A 20434-nucleotide genomic window follows, 5' to 3' on the forward strand; every position below is an offset into this window, starting at 1 on the left:
ATGACCTCAGAAAAGTGAGCACTTTACTTTTTCTAAGGTAGCGAATATTTCATCTCTCTTACTTCGGACAACTATTGAACCATGTATTATTCCTGCTTGATCCCCTGGTCTGTTCACTCCTGGCTCCTTGTTCCTCTCTCATTTTCAAGTGAGAGCTTCAAATTGCACAGGAATTCCAACTGCCCCATTCCTTTTACTGTTGACATTTCTATGAGCTTCAAGTACTCAGTGAGAGTTCTGTTTCTGTGTGTTTACCAACTGAATTGGCATGGACAGAAGGGCACATACCCCACACCATTTGCGGGAACTATTTCTTATGATCAGTAATTTTAAAGCAATGCACCTCCTCGGGCTCTTAAATATGTCATCCCAGGAGCTGCTGCGCCTTTTTTCTCATCTCTTTCATCATCCGTGTGTCAGACATGCCTCAGGCCTGCTGGGCATCTGCTGTTTATCAGTGGGCCCCTCTCCGCCCCCAGCCCCCTGGGAAAGCCCTCTGAGGAGTGAATTATTGGAAACACAAGTATCCACAGAGAATACAATGCAAATGTTTTAGTTCCCAGTTTGGCAGAAACAGATAGTGAACTAACTGAAGCTTTACTCACTGAAGGCTTGTTCATAGCCAAAAATAAAAACAAAAAATAAGTAACTTCTCTACATCTATGGTTACTAAAGTGTTCTGGGAGCTTAAAAAGGTAATTTTTGTAGGTTTTATTTGATCTTTTTTTGAGAAATAACTAAGGACCACACATTTTCTATAATTCTAGTGATATTTTGATGAAAAAAACATCTGCAAGGCAAGGCCACAGACTTACTGAGGGAGACAAATATATAACAAGACAATTATAGCAGGTGCGAATAATGCAATAATAATGTTGTTTACCAATAGGAGTGCAGAGGAGGGTCCCTTAGCACAGCCTATAATGGAGTGTGGAAAGGAGAAACCAAGAAATTCTCTGGAAAGAAATGGCATCAAAATTGAGGCTTAAAGATCTAATAGTTGCGATCTTTTTAAAAAGGAAGAGATTGGTAGAAAAGAGAAAAAACTTTTTTATTTCTGTTGTCCTTTAACTAGTATTATTAGCACGCCCTGGGAAATCTGTAACTACTGCTTCTTCAGAATTCATTACACCTGGTGAGTCCCATGGGCTGAGGCCCCCATATAATTTCTATGCCTTTGCTTAATTAAGACACTGTGATAGACTGAGCAGGCATCTCCTGGCAATTTATGATCAGCAGGAGGAGCTTAAGTCTTAAAGCAACGCTGTGAAAATGTGCAGTTATGTTTATATAAAAAGTAGTGAAATTATAACCTTTTCACGTCTTGATCAGCCAAAAGTTGAAAAGGTACATTGTTATGGTTGACAAGCTGCATTTATAGTTTTTGTTCTTTTCCTAATCACTGAAAGCCATTCACAAATAAACAGGAAGAGAGACACACACACTCTGAGTTTGACACTTGCTCTTTTTCATTAGGTATTTGGATTCCAGGCCAATGTGAAGAACTTCCCTAAGACACATTGCTGGCTAACACTGGGATTAGTTACTCAAAGAGCTTTGTAGTGTGACCGTCATTAAGACTTTTACAGATGTCTTTATTTAATCAGATAGGTTTAGCAGAGTTCAGCCTATAGACTGTGGAATAGACAGAATGAGCCCAATGCTTTCTTGTAAAATGTTTTGAATTTGTGAGTTCTAAGTGTAACACTTGGATCTTTCACAGATATCACCATGTACTACAGTGTTATTCACCTATCCAAGTTCACAGAAGATTCCAGGCTCTGCACCAAGTGTTTTCCATCTATAACAGGGATAAACTTTTAGAGGTATTTTCTCACTAAATTTTCTTATGGTTGGACTGATTTCTTTCCTTGCACCCTGCTAGGGTCTGACTGTTTCTGCCTTCTAAGAATTTTTTATGTTGAAATTTTAACTCCTGAGGTGATGCTATCAGAAGGTGAAGACTCAGGGAGGTGATTAGGTCACGGGGGCAGGTCCACATGAATGCAATTAGTGCCTTTGGAAGTCACTTAAGAGAAAGCCCTCGCCTCTTCTGCCATGTGAGGACACAGTGAGAAGGCACCAACTATGAACCAGAAAACAGGCCCTCAGCAGACATGGAATTTGCTAGTGCCTTCATCTTGGACTTACCAGACTTCAGAATGGTGAGAAATGAATTTTTTTTTTTATAAGCTACCCAGTCTATGGTATTTTGTTGTAGTAGTCGGAATAAACTAAGATACAGCCAATTGCATCATTTGGGCTGAACTTTGAGACTGAAATCTTAAAGAAATGAGGAGCAAATGATATAGGACAGTTGCATTCAGACAGGAAGGGAAAGTAACAGAAAGCTTACCCCTTCCCATCCTGTCAGATAATGGAGGCAGAAAAAAAAAAGTAGAATAAAAAGGTTCATATTCCCACTGCCCCACATAAGAATCATACATCAAATTCAAAAGTCTTAGGAACATAGAAGTAAGCGTGGGGCAATACACAAATATCAGAGGAGTAGATTATTTTCCAAGGCAGAGCCTGCAGGCACCTAGAACAACTTGTGCCTTCAGCTGGACGCCAGATCCATGGTGGTTCCAGAGCAATTCTGTGGGAAGACTGCAGAGTGGGTTCAGGTGATGAGTCCACAATAAAGCCCTGACCCTCCATTGTCTGCACTTGTTATAACAGGGATTTAAGATTTCCCAAATGCTCCAGAAGGGATGCGGAAGTGTTGAGAAAGGAGTGGGCAACCTGTCAGAGGCTTAGGGTCAGAGTGGATAGGATAAAGTGAGGGCGGACTTGAATACACACAGATACCTGAAACCTTGGACTCCAGGGAGCCAAAGCTTCACTCCAAAAGGACAGGCAGAGCTAGGCAGAGCTCAGCAATCCTCAGACAAGGAGAGGAGGAAAACAAGCCTATCCACAGCTGGGCATAGAGGGTATCTGAGGACTTCGCACGATCTCAATTTTTTTCTCTCCACTATCACAAGGACAGAGTAAACCCCTCATACACCTTGGTGTCATTCCAGGGAAGTTCAGGAGTAGGAGAGAGAATCTGAAAATCTGAAAAGCATCTAAAACAGATTGTCTTAACTAAATGACATGTCAATTACTAGATCAAAGCAAGATCACAGGATTGCCTCCACTATCAATGGGGGTGCAAGTTTACAAAGACTAGTCTACATATAGAACACTAAAAGGCCCGTTTTTCCCACATTTGACTCTAACATGGGTACATTTGCAACCCCACTGCACGTGTCATCTCATTGAATTCCCAGAACCTGCAAGGTAAGTACTGCTATTATTCCGATGAAAAAAAACAGATCCAAAGAGGTCACATACTTTACTTCCAGTTTTACAGCTGGACATGTTGTGTCCGGAATTGGTGGGTTCTTGGTCTCACTGACTTCAAGAATGAAGCCGCGGACCCTCGCGGTGAGTGTTACAGCTCTTAAGGTGGCGTGTCGGGAGTTTGTTCCTTCTGATGTTCGGATGTGTTCGGAGTTTCTTCCTTCTGGTGGGTTCGTGGTCTCTCTGGCTTCAGGAGTGAAGCTGCAGACCTTCGCGGTGAGTGTTACAGCTCTTAAGGAGGCGCATCTGGAGTTGTTGGTTCCTCCCGGTGGGCTCGTGGTCTCTCTGGCTTCAGGAGTGAAGCTGCAGACCTTCACGGTGAGTGCTACAGCTCATAAAAGCAGTGTGGATCCAAAGAGTGAGCAGTAGCAAGATTTAGTGCAAAGAATGAAAGAACAAAGCTTCCACACTGTGGAAGGGGACCCGAGCGGGTTGCCACTGCTGGCTCGGGCAGCCCGCTTTTATTTATTCTCTTATCTGGCCCCACCCACGTCCTGCTGATTGGTAGAGCCGAGTGGTCTGTTCTGACAGGGCGCTGATTGGTGCGTTTACCATCCCTGAGCTAGACATAAAAGTTCTCCACGTCCCCATCAGATCAGTTAGATACAGAGTATGGACACAAAGGTTCTCCAAGGCCCCACCAGAGCAGCCAGACACAGAGTGTCGATTGGTGCATTCACAGACCCTGAGCTAGACACAGGGTGCTGATTGGTGTATTTACAATCCGTGAGCTAGACATAACGGTTCTCCACATCTCCACCAGACTCAGGAGCCCAGCTGGCTTCACCTAGTGGACCTGTACCAGGGCTGCAGGTGGAGCTACCTGCCAGTCCCGCGCCGTGAGCCCGCACTCCTCAGCCCTTGGGTGGTCGATGGGACTGGGTGCCGTGGAGCAGGGGGCGGCGCTCATGGGGAGGCTCGGGCCACACAGGAGCCCATGGAGGGGGTGGGAGGCTGAGGCATGGCGGGCTGCAGGTCCCGAGCCCTGCCCCGCGGGAAGGCAGCTAAGGTCCAGTGAGATATCGAGCGCAGCGCCGGTGGGCTGGCACTGCTGGGGGACCCAGTACACCCTCCGCAGCTGCTGGCCTGAGTGCTAAGCCCCTCACTGCCTGGGGCCGGCAGGGCCGCCGGCTGCTCTGAGTGGGGGGGCCCGCCAAGCCCATGCCCACCCGGAACTCCAGCCGGCCAGCCGGTAAGCACCGCGCGCAGCCCAGGTTCCCACTCACGCCTCTCCCTCCACACCTCCCTGCAAGCTGAGGGAGCCGGCTCCCGCCTTGGCCAGCCCAGAAAGGGGCTCCCACAGTGCAGCAGTGGGCTGAAGGGCTCCTCAAGGGCCACCAAAGTGGGAGCCCAGGCAGAGGAGGCGCTGAGAGCAAGCGAGGGCTGTGAGGACTGCCAGCATGCTGTCACCTCTCAATGTAATGTAGAATCAGTTCCACATTTGCATATAGATCAGTCTGAATCTGAAAGTCATGGTCTTCCCATGATGACTCATGAGTTTCTTTGTTTCTTGAATATGGAAACATACAATGATTTGTGTATGAAGGAAGATAAATGTAATTGATGTTGGGTATGCAATTTGCCTTTTGTCTTCAGGGACTCTTATTGGGACCTGTAAGGAGACATAAAGGACAAAGGGTTGTCATCTGGTAGGTCTAAAGGCAGTGGCATAACAGAGAGATGGGTACAGAGCCTCTAGAAGCAACAGGGTTAATATTAGAACTGAATGTTACATCTTTGGAGCTGTTTGTTGGAGAAATGAAGAAACACAAAAATAATGATTGTTCAGGAGGTAGCAAGTGGCATGTGGTGTTGGTTTTATTAGAAGAGGTGAGAGCAGAGCTGAACTATTCAATGAAACAGACATTTATTTAGCTCTTAATATATACATGACACAATGAGAGAATACAGTGATACCTAAATCACGACAGGGTACAATAGGATAAAATATTACACAAGATGGTGCACTGAAACTGATTTTTTTTTCTTGTTTTAAAAGCAGCTTCTTTATTGCTCTAATCTTTGTAAAACTAAAAGCAAAATCTGCACCTGTGTGGAGGAGATATGGTGCAGAGCTCTCAGGAAGGACTGAGCCAGTTAATAAATTTGCAGCCCCTTTTCACCTTGTCACCATCTCGCTCTCTACGGCAGTATCTGTGGCCTCTATCACACATTTTGCTTCTCTTATTTTCTTTATACTCTTATCCAGTTCAGCTTTGTTTGTCGGCTCTTATGCAACCTACACAAGTGGAATTCTCCTTGGACTCTTTCATCTCAAACATAAATTGAAAAACCACAACTTTGGCAATGGCTGTGGGACACATTTCAGTGCACTCGTATCTCAACCGAGTCAAAGGGGCCAACTTGTTTTTATTGACAACCTAAAGACAAAGGCTCTTCAGGGCTATGAGAAAAGCTTACTTTGAAAGTGCAGTAAAGGGGATTTTAAAGAAGAAAACAAATGGCAATTGAATTTTACTGTTTCCAGGAAACAAAAAATTAGAATTTGTAGACTCTTAAACTCAGATTGCTGGAAAAATAATTGGGCCTTTGTTTGTTCCCTTTAGAGAAGAGAGAGAGAGAAAAAAATCGCTTAATTCTCCTGGGAGAATTAACTGCAGATGGAGAGTAGGTTCTTAGGAATTTCTCATAAGGAAATCAATGGCACATCCTGCCCACCCTGTCCCCAAGCTAGATAAGCAGCTTCCTGGCCAGGAGCCCACAATTATCACGTGACTTCAGTGGCACTGGCAGCTCCCCTACATACCTGACCCAACCAATAGCTCATGCTGAGAATGGAGCCTGAGAGGCCCCAGTGAACTGGCAGGGTGGCATGGGGCTTTCTTGCTAGAGAAAGAAACCTGCCCAAACCATGACTTTGCAGTGTGCTCAAGGTTTACATGGGGTTTTCTGGAAAGATAGTGGCGGGGGTGAAAGGCACGTATCTGTTCTTTGCCATTGCCTTTTCCTAGGGCCTTAGTTCTCTTGCTCTTCATTCTTACCAAGACAGAAAATATGGAGCAATCACAGGAACTCTTTTCTTGTATGTGCAGAGATATCATGCACAAATCTGGTGACTCTGAATGTGCAGTGGGAGGGCCTCAAGAGTGCTCATGCATTCAAGGTGGAAAAAGCCCCTCACTACTCACTGTACATCCATCCTCAAACTGACACACGTTGGCTCTTCCCTCAACCTCTAGAGCTAAAACATAAGCTGAAGTTGGCCCTAAAATCCTTCTTCTTTGTAGGAACACATTGCCCATGAACTTCTGAGTCACATAGCCCCATAGGCAAACATAGGTGAGAAAAGCTTGGGGAAAGAACTTGAAAGAGACATGCAGTAGGGGACACTCTGGAAGAGCTAAGAAAAGGTGCACTTTTTTTCCCCCTTATGTCTAGGAGGTCCAACGACTGTGAGGAAGATTCAATAGGACTATTCAATAGCTAGTTATTCACAAAATTTATTTCCTTCCACACTGTAGACAGCGTTTCCCAATCTCCCTTGCAGTTAGGTGGAATGCAACTGCATTCAGCCAGTGGGAAGTGGGCAGAAGTGATTACTGACCTTGGCCACTTATGCTCACGTCTACAATTCTTTCTCTTCACTTGCTGCTGAATATTGACACTCAGGGAGATCCTAGAGGCTCCATGCTGAAAATGGTGGATCCTCTTTCAGCCTGGATCTCTGAAAGGCTATGTAAACCCTTCTCTCCTCCTTATAAGCAGAAGAAAGATGAGAGCATGCTCTCTCTCCCCCTGCCTAGCATTGAGAGCACAGAGGAAAGAAGATGTGAGGGCACAGTGAGAAGAAGGCCATCTGTGAGTGAGGAAAAGAGCCTTCACTAGACAGCAACCCTGACAGCATCTTAATCTTGAATTTCTAGCCTCCAGAACTGTGATTTTAAAATGTTTTGTTGTTTAAGCCAAACAGTCTATGGTATTTTGTTATGGCAGCCTGAGCAGACTGAAACAACCATAGATCCCACTCTCGCCCCAATCCTTGTTGCAGATTGAATTTTACATGATGAAAAATAAATGTCTTTTTTTTGTTAAGCCACTGAGATGTCAGGCTTTATCTCTTACAACAGCTAGTGTTTACATTTCCGATACAAAGGCTGCGCAGAGCTAATCAAGTGTATGATATCCCTTTTCTCAAAATGTACAGGGTGGATTTTTTTTTTTTTCCTTTTTTTTGAGATGGAGTCTCACTCTGTCTTCCAGGCTGGAGTGCAGTGGCGCAATCTCAGCTCACTGCAAGCTCCACCTCCCGGGTTCACGCCATTCTCCTGCCTCAGCCTCCCGAGTAGCTGGGAGTACAGGTGCCTGCCACCACGCCCAGCTTATTTTTTGTACTTTTAGTAGAGATAGGGTTTCACCTTGTTGGCCAGGATGGTCTCAATCTCCTGACCTCGTGATCTGCCCGCCTCGGCCTCCCAAAGTGCTAGGATTACAGGCGTGAGCCACTGCACCTGGCCCAGGCTGGATTTTTATATGAAAACTCTGCCTTAGTGCAAAAGATTCCTTAGGGTCAACACCAAAGATGTTACAAAAAAAAAAAAAAAGCTAACTAATACTTCATTAACAGATACTTAAAAAATAAGAGTACTTATTTAAGCCAGCTAATTTTTCAAACATTTTATGACTCTTAGCTCATTTCATTCTCATAGAAATCTATGAGGTATAATTCTTATTATCCCTGTTTTATAGATGAAGACACTGAAATAACTATTGCAAAATTATAACTCAGAAAGAGATCTGACCTAACCAACTCCATATTGCTTCTAACCTCCAAGCTGTCCTTGTTCATTCTTGGGTGTAGGGTGTAGAACTAACTTTGGGAGGATCTTACTTTATAGTGTAAAACAAAGATGTTAACAGCCCTTTCTCTAAACAAACCTCCATCTTGCCTGGGGATCAGACTGCCTTTGTAAGACTAACAAATTAGCCACAAGATTAGAAGTTACGGTTTGGGGAGTCATGCAGCTGGAAGCTACAAGATCTGATCCTCCCTAAACTGCTCCTAAGATCAGTGCTTGAGATATTTTGCAGACCCTGCACTTGATGGATCAGCTGGCACCCAGTTTATTGAAACACTCAGATAGATAAACTGGCTCATGTGATCCTATGGTCCCCATCCAGGAACGGACTCGGTGAAAGAGGACAGCTTCACTTCCCTATGATTTTATCTCTGACCTAACCAATCAGCACTCTGGACTCACTGGCCTTCGTCCACTCACCAAATTATCCTTAAAAACTCTGAATGCTCTGGGAGATGGATTTCAGAAATAATAAAACTCCAGTCTTCTGCACAGCTGGCTGTGTGTGAATTTACTCTTTCTCTATTGCAATTCCCCTGTCTTGATTAATTGGCTCTGTCTAGGCAGTGGGCAAGGTAAACCCACTGGATGTTTACAACACGGAGGCACAGAGAGGTTGAGTGACCAACCCAAAGTTTCACAGGACACAGTAGAGTCAGGATTTGAACACAGACATTCTGACTCCAGAGTCTATGCCCTTAACTACTACTCATAAATATTCATTTATCTTTTTTGTCCATATTTTCATTTATTTTCTTTAACCTACAATAAAACTTTGATTTTTACACTGGCTGAGGATGAGATAAGGATATTGCAAATAGAAAAATGTTAATTGAAAGACATAATTTGTCTTATTCGAGCAACAGAAATGATCAGGCCTATTTTGACCACGAATCTCACGAACTGTGCTCTCTAGACTTTGGGATGAGATGGCATGGTCTCAGAGTCTGAGAAATCTCTCTCCCTCACTTCCTCTGCTAAGTAGGTTCCATGCTCTATTCAAGTTTCAGAGATTCTGCTTGGTTGGGGCCTGCTCAAGGGCATGAGCCTGCCTTTATGTTTCTCCTGTGCTTTATACTTGGCACAGACCATGAAAAAATAATCTGGTGGAAATGGCAACTTTGGATTTTCAATCCCAGTTGCTAACATTTTTCCAAATACATTTATCTTTTGAATAATCTAAGGCCCTTATCCCCCTAAGGTTTACATGGCTTACTTTATACTGCTTTTACTTTTCAAGGCAGTTAATCTTTTGTAATAATATTTTGTATTCAGTTATGTTCCTTTGCTTAGTTTTCAACTTTGTTATTCTCCAAGCTGATGTTATTAATTAATGCAGAAAGGGTCAGGAGTATCTGAATTAATTAGGGGATAGTGAACCAGGAGGAAATCACAGGCCTCAGTGTGAGACAAATTTGGATTTAAATCCTAGCTCTAACTCTGTCCGTGACCTCGAGGAGGTCAGGTAGGTTCACTGGGCTCAGTTTCCAAATCTCTAAAATGTAGGTGACAAAATCTACCTCACAAAATTGTTGAAAGGACAATTACATGTTTGAGAACATGTTACTGTAGTGTCTATAACTTATCAAGTGTATAGCAAATGATGATGATGATGATGATGATAATTAAAAAAAAAATCTATTGAAAGTCCCAGAAGTTTTACTTTAACATGTTGATTTTTGTCCCATGGAAAGGCGTATGATTTGGTGGAAAATATAACCCCAAAGGTTATTATGTATTGCTCTGTAAGATATTAAAAAGTTTTATATATAACCCAAATATCTTACCTTAACATTTTAAAATTAAGTGTTCTATAAATAGTATCTGTCATGCCTCAGAGAATCACCACAAGGTTAACATATGTGGAAGTACTTTAAAGTGTACAAGCACTGTATCAATATTAAGGTCCCCATACGAACATGAAGACCTAAGGTTTACTTGGCTCAATCCGAAGAAGCTTCCAGCACAAGGCTGGATTAGGAAAGATGAAAATGGAGAAATAAAAGTTGGACTGGGGCCAGGTGCAGTGGCTCACACCAGTAATCCCAACACTTTGGGAGGCCAAGGTGGGCGGATCACGAGGTCAAGAGATTGAGACCGTCCTGGCCAACGTGGTGAAACCCCGTCTCTACTAAAAATACAAAAATCAGCTTGGTGTGGTGGTGCATGCCTGCAATCACAGCTACTCAGGAAGCTGAGGTAGGAGAATCACTTGAACCCGGGGGGCAGAGGTTGCAGTGAGCTGAGATCACACCACTGCACTCCAGCCTGGGCCACAAGAGCAAAACTCCGACTCAAAAAAAAAAAAAAAAAAAAAAAAAAAAAATTGGACTGGGAGCCTTACAGAGTTCACACGTTTGTAACATTCTTCAGATGTGGTCTGCACAAATTGGAGTTATTAGTCCAATTTTATAAAGAAAAATCGTATTTTGAATGTAGCCAAAGAACTTCCTAATTAAAATGATATGATCCTTAAAAGGTTTTTAGGGGGTAATGGAGGGAGGATCAGGAGGATCAAAGTAGAATGCAAATATTTGAAAATAAATATAATATTTGGTTAAAGAAAAATAAAAGTTCAACCTAATCAGTTTGCAGAAATGCCTAGAAAATAAACCATCTTCTAAATATATCAGTGATTTTAAAGAGGATGAAGTCTGAGGAAAGGGGGGAGTTATCTGTCAGAAAAATTATATAATTTTACATCATTTTATTTTTATTAAAAGAGAGCATGGGTTAAAACCACCATGAGAATTAGGTCATCAAACCGTCAACCATAGACTAATATTCCCCCCAAATTCCTATGTTGAAATTCTAATTCCCAATATGATGGTATTAGGAGATGGGGTCTTTCATAAGTGATTAATGGTTCATGAATCGGTGAATGAGATTAGTGCTTTTATTAAAGAGATGCAAGAGAGATCCATTGCAAGAGAAATCCACTGTAAGAGAAGACACAGTGAGAAGACAGTCATTGTCTATGAACCAGAAAACTGAGCCTCCCCAGATACCGATTCTGATAGTGACTTAATCTCAACTTTCTGAGCCTCTAGTACTGTAAGAAATAAATTTATGTTGTTTATAAGCTATCCTGCTTATGGTATTTTTGTAACAGCCCAAATGGGCTAAGATACCATCCCTAAGTAGGGCAGTCATCGTAAAGTAGTTACAACACAACAAAAACAAGGGGAAGACTTAATTGAAAAATTTCATTCCTGAGACGTAATAAAGCAGGTGAATTTAGTAATGGGAAATGATTCTGCAAGGGACTTTTAGCATTATCACCCTCCAGAAACATGTCAGAAAAATCTAGAGAATTATTCTCTGGGTGGGACAGATTTGGGAGAATGCATGCTACCTTATCAGCTCTCTGTTCCTCCCTGGGAGACTGATGCTTCCTAATGCACAACTCAATTCAAAGCAGCAATGTACTCTGAAGTTTCTTTCTTTCTTTCTTTCTTTCTTTCTTTCTTTCTTTCTTTCTTTCTTTCTTTCTTTCCTTTCTTTTCTTTCCTTTCTTTCTTTCCTTTCTTTCTTTCTTCTTTCTCTTTCTCTGTTTTCTTTCTTTCTTCCTTTCTTCCTTCCTCTCGCTTTCTTTCTTCTTTTCTCTTTCTATTTCTTTTTTCTTTTCTTTCTTTCTTTCCTTTCTTTCTTTTCTTTTCTTTCTTTCTTTCTTTCTTTCTTTCTTTCTTTTTCTTTCCTTCTTTCTTTTTCCTTCCTTCCTTCCTTCCTTCCTTCCTTCTCTTTTTCTTCTTCTTGAGACAAGGTCTTACTCTGTTGTCCAGGCTGGAGTGCACTGGCATGATTACAGCTCACTGCAGCCTTGAACTCCTGGCCTCAAACCTCTGCCTCCTGAGTAGCTGGGTCTACAGGCATCCACCACCATGCCTGGTTAATTTTTTAAAGTTTTTGTAGTGACAGGGTCTCACTCTCCTGCCCAGGTTGGTCTTGAATTCTTGGCCTCAAGTGATCTTCCCACCTCAGCCTCCCAAAGTGTTGGGATTATAGGTATGAGCCACCGTGCTCAACCCAGAAATTATTTTTATGTAAAAATAAATTATACAATGGCACTTTATGAACTTCAAAGAAAAAATACTTTCTTTGTGGTGTTCTCATTATATCTGAGAAGAAAAATGATGATTAAATTTCTAAATAAAACATATTCTGTTAATTTACAACTTTTCTCAAAATGGAAGGGTTTAAATTGTGATAAAAAGTAGTAGGTAGAGTGTACACCTATGTTCGTAGCAGCATTATTTACAATATTCAAGATTAGAAACTACCCAAGTGTTCGTCTACAGATGAATGGAAAAATAATTTGTATATCTATATATATATATGAATATTATTCAGCCTTAAATGGGAATGAGACTCTGACACAATACTATAACGTGGATACATCTTGCAGACATGCTAAGTGAAATAAGCCACAAAGAGACAAATACTATAAGCTCACTTATGTGAAGTGTCTAAAGTAATAAAATTCATAGAAATGGAAAGTAGAATTATGTTTGCCAGGAGCTGAGGAGAGGGGAAAATGAGGAGTTGTTTAATGGGGATAGAGTTTCAGTTGTGATAGATGGAAAAGTTCTGGACATTGATTACACAACAATGTGAACTCACTTAACACTATTGAACTGCACACTCAAAAATGGTTAAGATGGTAAATTCTATGTTATGTGTATGTTACCACTATTTAAAAAATTAGTTAAAAGATAGTAGACCAAAATTTATTTCTAATGGTGGCTTCCCACCAACATTTTGGGGGAGTTGTGTTGTGAAATTTTAGGTGATTTACTTTCTCAAATTGTACTGAGTCATGGGTTTGTTTTCCCATGGAAAAATTACTAAAACAAGAGCACGTGGAAACACATAACACTTAAGTCACTTCCATATTGCAAAGGTATGTCCATAAGACCTTTGACTTTGATAAGATTTATAAAAGCTATGCAGCCTTTTCTTCCTCCTCACTCCATCCCATCTCCCAGGGCCAGCCTGTTCCTCAAAAGAGTGAAAAACAGGAAAATTTCTGCCAATCATCCAACCAGACTATCTAAATGATGTAAAGTAATTATTAAATTTTACTCAGCCAATAGACTGTTTGAGCTTGGATTATAAACCACTGTTTACTCTCACAGTGTCTGGCAAAAAATAGGCGCTCTCATTTTGTTTTCAACAGACAGATGGTGTTTGCCCTTCTAGAGCTCAAGAAGGAGGGTGATCAAGCAAATAGGCTTAAGCACACTTTGAGAAAAGCAACATGGCGCACAGCCCGGGGGCAAGACTATGTTGGGCTCAGGACTTGAGTCTGTCATTTACTAGCTGTGTAATCTTGAGCAAATATCCTGATCTTCATTTTTTTCCTGTGTGAAATGACATTAATAAACAATGTCTGCAACAAGAAATGTAAAGGTCAAATGTAAAGAAATGTAAAATCCTAAGTCCTGCATGCCTTCTACCACTGGTTTAGTCACATGTGCCAGCTGAACATTCCCTGGGCTGCAATGTGACTGATGGTTTTATCCCTGGTTTTCCCAGGGTGAAATCTAGACACAGGAATCCTGAAAAATGCCTCTGTGGAAAGACAGATCGACAGCAGGTCTTCTAAGGGAAGCTGCAGAATGTTTCTCCCTTAGCCTATAGTTTGACAGAATGATAAGATATCAAGATGAAACCCTGAAGACCTGAGAATTTTTCACAGATTTTCATTATTCTATTGAAGACCTAAAAAAAGTGGCTAGTAAAGATATTTTTAGAAATTGCTTTAATGTGGTTTTTATTAACATTTATTTAATTAACTACATAAAATGTGTATATAAAAGAGGCAAAAGGTTATTCTTACTCTCAGCCAGACAGTTGCTGATAAGGTAGTTTTGACAGGAATCTCCCTGACTCAACAACCATAAATATGGTTGGAATGTGGTATTTGCTCTTCCTGGAAACAATGCTTCCCACTTACAGAGTTTGTATTCAATATGGTGTTAATACATAGACCTCATCCAACTATCTCTCTGTGGAATCTGAGCTCCTACTCAAGTCAATATCCTGTAATACGCTAAACAGAAAACCTCCTGTATTAGTTTCCTGAGGCCACCATAACAAAGTATCACAAATTGGGTGGCTTAGACAACAAGAATGTATTCTTTCACTGTCGCGAAGGTCAGAAGTCCAAAATCAAGGTGTGTTAGTAGGGACACCCTTCCTTGGAAAGCTGCAGTCCTTCCTTGCCTCTTTCAGCTTCTGATGGGTCTTGGCATTTCTTGGTCTGTAGCAGCATAACTCCAATCTCTGCTAGAGTTTTCAAATGGCCTTATCCCCTGTGTCTCTGTATTTTTCCATCTTCTCATACAGACACCAGGCATTAGATTTTTGTATGCACCATAAATCCGGGTGGTTTTATTCCAGAATCCTTTTTATATCCCAAATATATCTACAAAGATTCTGTTTTCAAGTAAGATCACATTCTGATGTTCCAGGTTGGAATGGTCTGAATGTTTGTACACCCCCAAAATTCATATGCTCAAATTTTTTTTTTTTTGACACAGTCTTGCTCTGTTACCCAGGCTGGAGTGCAGTGGCACCATCATGGCTCTCTGCAACATCCACCTCCCAGGTTCAAGTGGTTCTCCTGCCTCAGCCTCCTTGGTAGCTGGGATTACAGGCGCATGCCACCACGCCCAGCTAATTTTTGTGTTTTTAGTAGAGATGGGGTTTCACCATGTTGGCCAGGCTGGTCTCAAACTCCTGACCTCAGGTGATTCTCCCACCTCAGCACACCCAAAGTGCTGGGATTACAGGCATGAGCCGCCATGCCCAGCCCTTATGTTCAAACTTGATCCCCAATATGAGAGTATTAAGAGATGCAGCTTTTCTTTTGGTGGGGGATGGAGGTGGGGGTGATTAAGCCATGAGGACAGATTCCCCATGAATTGGATTACTGCCCTATAAAGAGGCTTCAGGGACCTTGGTCAACCTTTCTTCCGTGTAAGGACACAGCAAGAAGGCACCATCAATGAAGCAGTGAGTAGACCCCTGCCAAACACTGAATAGGAAGTCATCTTGAACTTGCAGCCTCCAGAAACTATGAGCAATAGATTTTCTCTTGTTTAAAATTTTCTCTTGTTAAAATTTCTCTTGTTTATTATTCTCTTTTCTAATTTAGGTATAAATTACCTAGTCTATGGTATTTTTGTTATAGCAGCTCAAATGAACTAAAACACAGATGTACATAAATTTAGGGAAAAATTATTCAACCCACTATACCTCTTTCCTTTTTTACTAATTCCTATTTAATTAATGATACCTATGGTTTATTTAGTGACAACAACATCTATGGTCAATATGTGAGATTCCCAGAAAAGGAAATGTAACCATCAGCAGCCAACAGAAAGTGGGAGGCAATAGAAATCCTACCTCATTCCTCAAGCTAGAGAAAAAAAAGTCAATACGTGGAGATATGAAATAATGCTTTGTGGGTCTGTTTTCCTACAGCTTCTGTATATGTCAATCTTTTGTGCTCAGCTTTCTTCATATCTTATTTTTTAATTTTAGTGTAAAAATGAATGTTTTATTTTTTTATTTTTTTGTTGTTGACAATTTTTTTTTTTAATTATACTTTAGGTTTTAGGGTACATGTGCACAATGTGCAGGTTTGTTACATATGTATCCATGTGCCGTGTTGGTTTGCTGCACCCATTAACTTGTCATTTAGCATTAGGTATATCTCCTAATGCTGTCCCTCCCTCCTCCCCGCAACCCACAACAGTCCCCGGAATGTGGTGTTCCCCTTCCTGTGTCCATGAGTTCTCATTGTTCAATTCCCACCTATGAGTGAGAACATGCAGTGTTTGGTTTTTTGTCCTTGCGATAGTTCGCTGAGAATGACGTTTTCCAGTTTCATCCATGTCCCTACAAAGGACATGAACTCATCCTTTTTTATGGCTGCATAGTATTCCATGGTGTATATGTGCCACATTTTCTTAATCCAGTCTATCGTTGTTGGACATTTGGGTTGCTTCCAAGTCTTTGCTATTGTGAATAGTGCCGCAATAAACATACGTGTGCATGTGTCTTTATAGCAGCATGATTTATAGTCCTTTGGGTATATACCCAGTAATGGGATGGCTGGGTCAAATGGTATTTCTAGTTCTAGATCCCTGAGGAATCACCACACTGACTTCCACAATGGTTGAACTAGTTTACAGTCCCACCAACAGTGTAAAAGTGTTCCTATTTCTCCACATCCTCTCCAGCACCTGTTGTTTCCTGACTTTTTAATGATCGCCATTCTAACTGGTGTGAGATGGTATCTCATTGTGGTTTTGATTTGCATTTCTCTGATGGCCAGTGATGATGAGCATTTCTTCATGTGTTTTTTGGCTGCATAAATGTCTTCTTTTGAGAAGTGTCTGTTCATGTCCTTTGCCCACTTTTTGATGGGGGTGTTTGTTTTTTTCTTGTAAATTTGTTTGAGTTCATTGTAGATTCTGGATATTAGCCCTTTGTCAGATGAGTAGGTTGCAAAAATTTTCTCCCATTCTGTAGGTTGCCTGTTCACTCTGATGGTAGTTTCTTTTGCTGTGCAGAAGCTCTTTAGTTTAATTAGATCCCATTTGTCAATTTTGGCTTTTGTTGCCATTGCTTTTGGTGTTTTAGACATGAAGTCCTTGCCCACGCCTATGTCCTGAATGGTATTGCCTAGGCTTTCTTCTAGGGTAAAATGAATTTTTTATTGCCTTCAATTTACCTTTATCATTTTTTACATCAGTTGTTCTTTGTGTGTGTGTATGTGTCGGATTTAGTTTTCTGGAGTGTGAATGCATGTGGTGTGTGTGTATGTGTGTGACCTAAATAAGTTTATCTCCTGAAAAGAAAGTAACATCAACATTTAAAGATTAGGTTAACAGAACTCACTTTATTAAATGCCTGCTATGTGTCCAGGCCTTGAGCTGAGGAATAAGAACAATGATGAGTAAAGACCATCCCTGTTCTCAAGGTGTTTGTAGACTACAAAGGAGCCTGCAAGCTTACAGCAAAAATAAAGCAAATAAACACAAACCATGGAGCATGTTGCACACACAGAGGTTCATTCTCACCCATTGTGAAGATACTGGGAGTAACTGGAACTTTGTTGAAGAAAACAAGGAGATCATTTCTGTTTTGTCTGTGCATCACCGTGACTGCCTAGCACCATGGAGAAAGGGACCCCCTTTCAGAGAACAAACTCTGACCACAGAGGACCTTTGTCTACCCTTTGTTTTACTCTAAACTTTTCTCAAAATAACCATGGATGAAGCTGGAAACCATCATTCTCAGCAAGCTAACACAGGAACAGAAAACCAAACACTGAATATTCTCACTCATAAGTGGGAATTGAACAATGAGAACACATGGACACAGGGAGAGAAACATCACAGACCAGGGCCTGTCAGGGGTGGGGGCCAAGGGGAGGGATAGCATTAGGAGAAATACCCAATGTAGATGATGGGTTGATGGGTGCAGCAAACCACCATGGCACGTGTATACCTATGTAACAAACTTGCACATTCTGCACATGTATCCCAGAATTCAAAGTATAATAACATAAATAAATAAACAACCCTTTGTGAATCTGTACTTCTGGAGAAAAGCCCACACAACTATGGGACATTAAGTATGCATCACAAGTAAGATTTTAAAAATAATTTAAAAAGTATTATTTCTGCTTTTGTTTCCTTGTCATTAAAAAAGGTTTCTATCTTCCTTGACTCCTCAAGATCAACGCTTTAGCTGCATGTAAATGCCTTCTTGCATTGGATTCTTTCCATAAACTTCACTGCTCATTTCTCTCATAGATTGGGCCTTCTATGACTGCACATACATAGTCACTTCAGAATAGAAAGCTACTTTCTCTCTTAGCAAGATATGGCTTTTCCAATGTCCCCTCTTGCTTTGCCAAGTTGAATTCCAAAGTTGTGTCAAATCTCAGCTAAATCAGTGTATTTGCCTTTACTATCTATGGCATTAATTGCACTTTACCACTGCTATTATTTTCCATTTAACTTCTTAGTTAATTCCTTAAAGTATTTTGGGATACCATTTGGGCATGGAGATATTATGGAAATGATGTAGAAAGGGAATTAACTTCAACACTACAGGTCAGAGTTACTTGGTTACTTTTAAGCATTTGTTTTTGCATCTTCTTTTTTGGTCCCTGGGAGCCTTGGACAATAAGCTGTTATCCACTTTACATTTCTGAATTATACTTACATGAATCTGGTGCCAGAGAAAGTTCAGTAGTAAAGAATTAAAACTGATTATTCCACTGTTCACAGTCAGAGCTGGTGACTAATGAGGGTGCCTCTACTGACTCGTATCCCTGTTGCTAACCTTCCTCACAGGAGTAAAGTTCACTGAGACCCAGTATCCTCTAGACTCCTATTTTCCTCCACATAAAACTATACATTTGGTTAAAAAATTGGATCTGGAGTTTTACTCTCTCAGGCATTAACTAGCAATTCACTTTAAGAAAAGTACAAGGAGAGGGGACAGAATGAAAATTATAAGTTACCCTTTGGATGGGCTTATGAAGGGCCCATTTACTCACAGAGTATAAGAAATGGAATGTGTATATTATCGAAAAGCAAACTGGAGTCAGCCATGAAGATATGAATGTAAGAGGGGATTCTCCATTTTATTTTTATCTTCTTTTTTAACTTAAGAGCCAATTTTGCTAATAAAGCAAAAATCCCTGTCTGCCTGGCCCAGCATACTCAGTAGAATATAGATAGGCTAGGCACGTGACAATGGCATAGATCTTCTTGGGTTTATGCCTGTCAAAAGGGGAGAAATTGTTCTTTAAGGATCCAGACTTTGAAGGCAAATAAACCAAAATTTCAGTCCCAACCCCACATCCTCCTCATTGTGTGGTCTTTAGTAAGTTTCTGAAAATGTTTAAGCTTTGGCTTTGTCAGCTAGAAAGTGGAAATAATCATTTAAGCCATAAGTACTAGGTCTTGGCTGGGTCAGTTGGCGTGCTTAAAAAAGGATAACGGAAGGGGGTTTTATCAAGAGTTCATTCAGGGTATGGACAAAGCTAAGGAACCCACTAGGAGTAGGGAGGCACCCAGGGACTAGTGGTGGTAAAGGCCATTCCCACCATCAGGCCTGTAGGGATGGGGGAGGTGAGAGCTCTTATCAGAGCATTGGGGAACTTGCACATGGGAAAGACTATCCAGCAAGAGCTGCTTCAGAGAGGGATGCTGCCACCGCCACTGCCACATCACTGTCTGGCCGGCGGTGGGGTGCTGGCGGGGGTGGGTGGGGGTGGAATAAACCCCACTAAGGCTCTTTCCTCTTGCTTTCCAATCCCACAGCAGTGTGCTCCATTGGCTGCACTTGACATAAAGTCAGAGGACAAAGGAAGAGAGTGGCTAAGGAGATGAGCTTCCTTTGCACAAAATCAGGTTAGAAAAGAATCAAGAGTGGATATGGAGGAGCAAATGGAGAATTTTCAGCATCCCTCTGTATTAGATGGCTGTTGTTTGCCCAGTATCTCTTCTTTTGAGTAAACACTATGCCTCACTCCATAAAACTTGAATGAGGCTGAAATAACGTGTTACCCTCCTCCAATGACCAAGACCAGAGAACTTCATCGCCCTACCCTCTAGCCAGTCAATCAAATTCAACTTTGAGATTTAATACAGGGTCTCTGGAAAATAGATAATCTCTTTTTCATTTGGATTATGAGCCATAAGGATGTTGACTTGAGCCAAACAACAGTCACCTTTCCAACTATATAGAAAGAACTGGCCTGACAGCAAAGACAATGCAAAAAGAGCACAGAAGAGTCCAGGAATAGGGAGAAAGAGGCAGGCCCATGGTGACTTTGTTTGAGGCCCTTTGTTTAATTATATCTAAAGGCAGTTATGCTTTTTAACATTTCAGTAATATGATTCTTTAATATCCTATATTGGAAGAGTCAAAAAGGTTAATAAGGAAATATGAAGCACCCAGAGGTTAGCAACAGCAGAAAGTCTCTATGATACCAGAAATGGACAACAAAGGGAGGCTGTGGCACTACGGGATTCTCTGAGTTGGGGCCTCAGTATGATCTGGAATCATAGAGAAGGAACTGCTTAGGAAATGCTGAAGCTGCCAGGCTGGAACCATGGCAAAGAATGCACAACAGAAACCGAAACCAGAGAAGAGATACGCCCTCAAGTACAGAGAGTGAGAAGGAATAGTCTGGCTTCTCCTTCCCTTTCACCCCTTGGATGCCCTCTCCTCTGCCT

Source organism: Nomascus leucogenys, chromosome 20 (assembly GCF_006542625.1).
Source record: "Nomascus leucogenys isolate Asia chromosome 20, Asia_NLE_v1, whole genome shotgun sequence".
NCBI classification, from domain to species: domain Eukaryota; kingdom Metazoa; phylum Chordata; class Mammalia; order Primates; family Hylobatidae; genus Nomascus; species Nomascus leucogenys.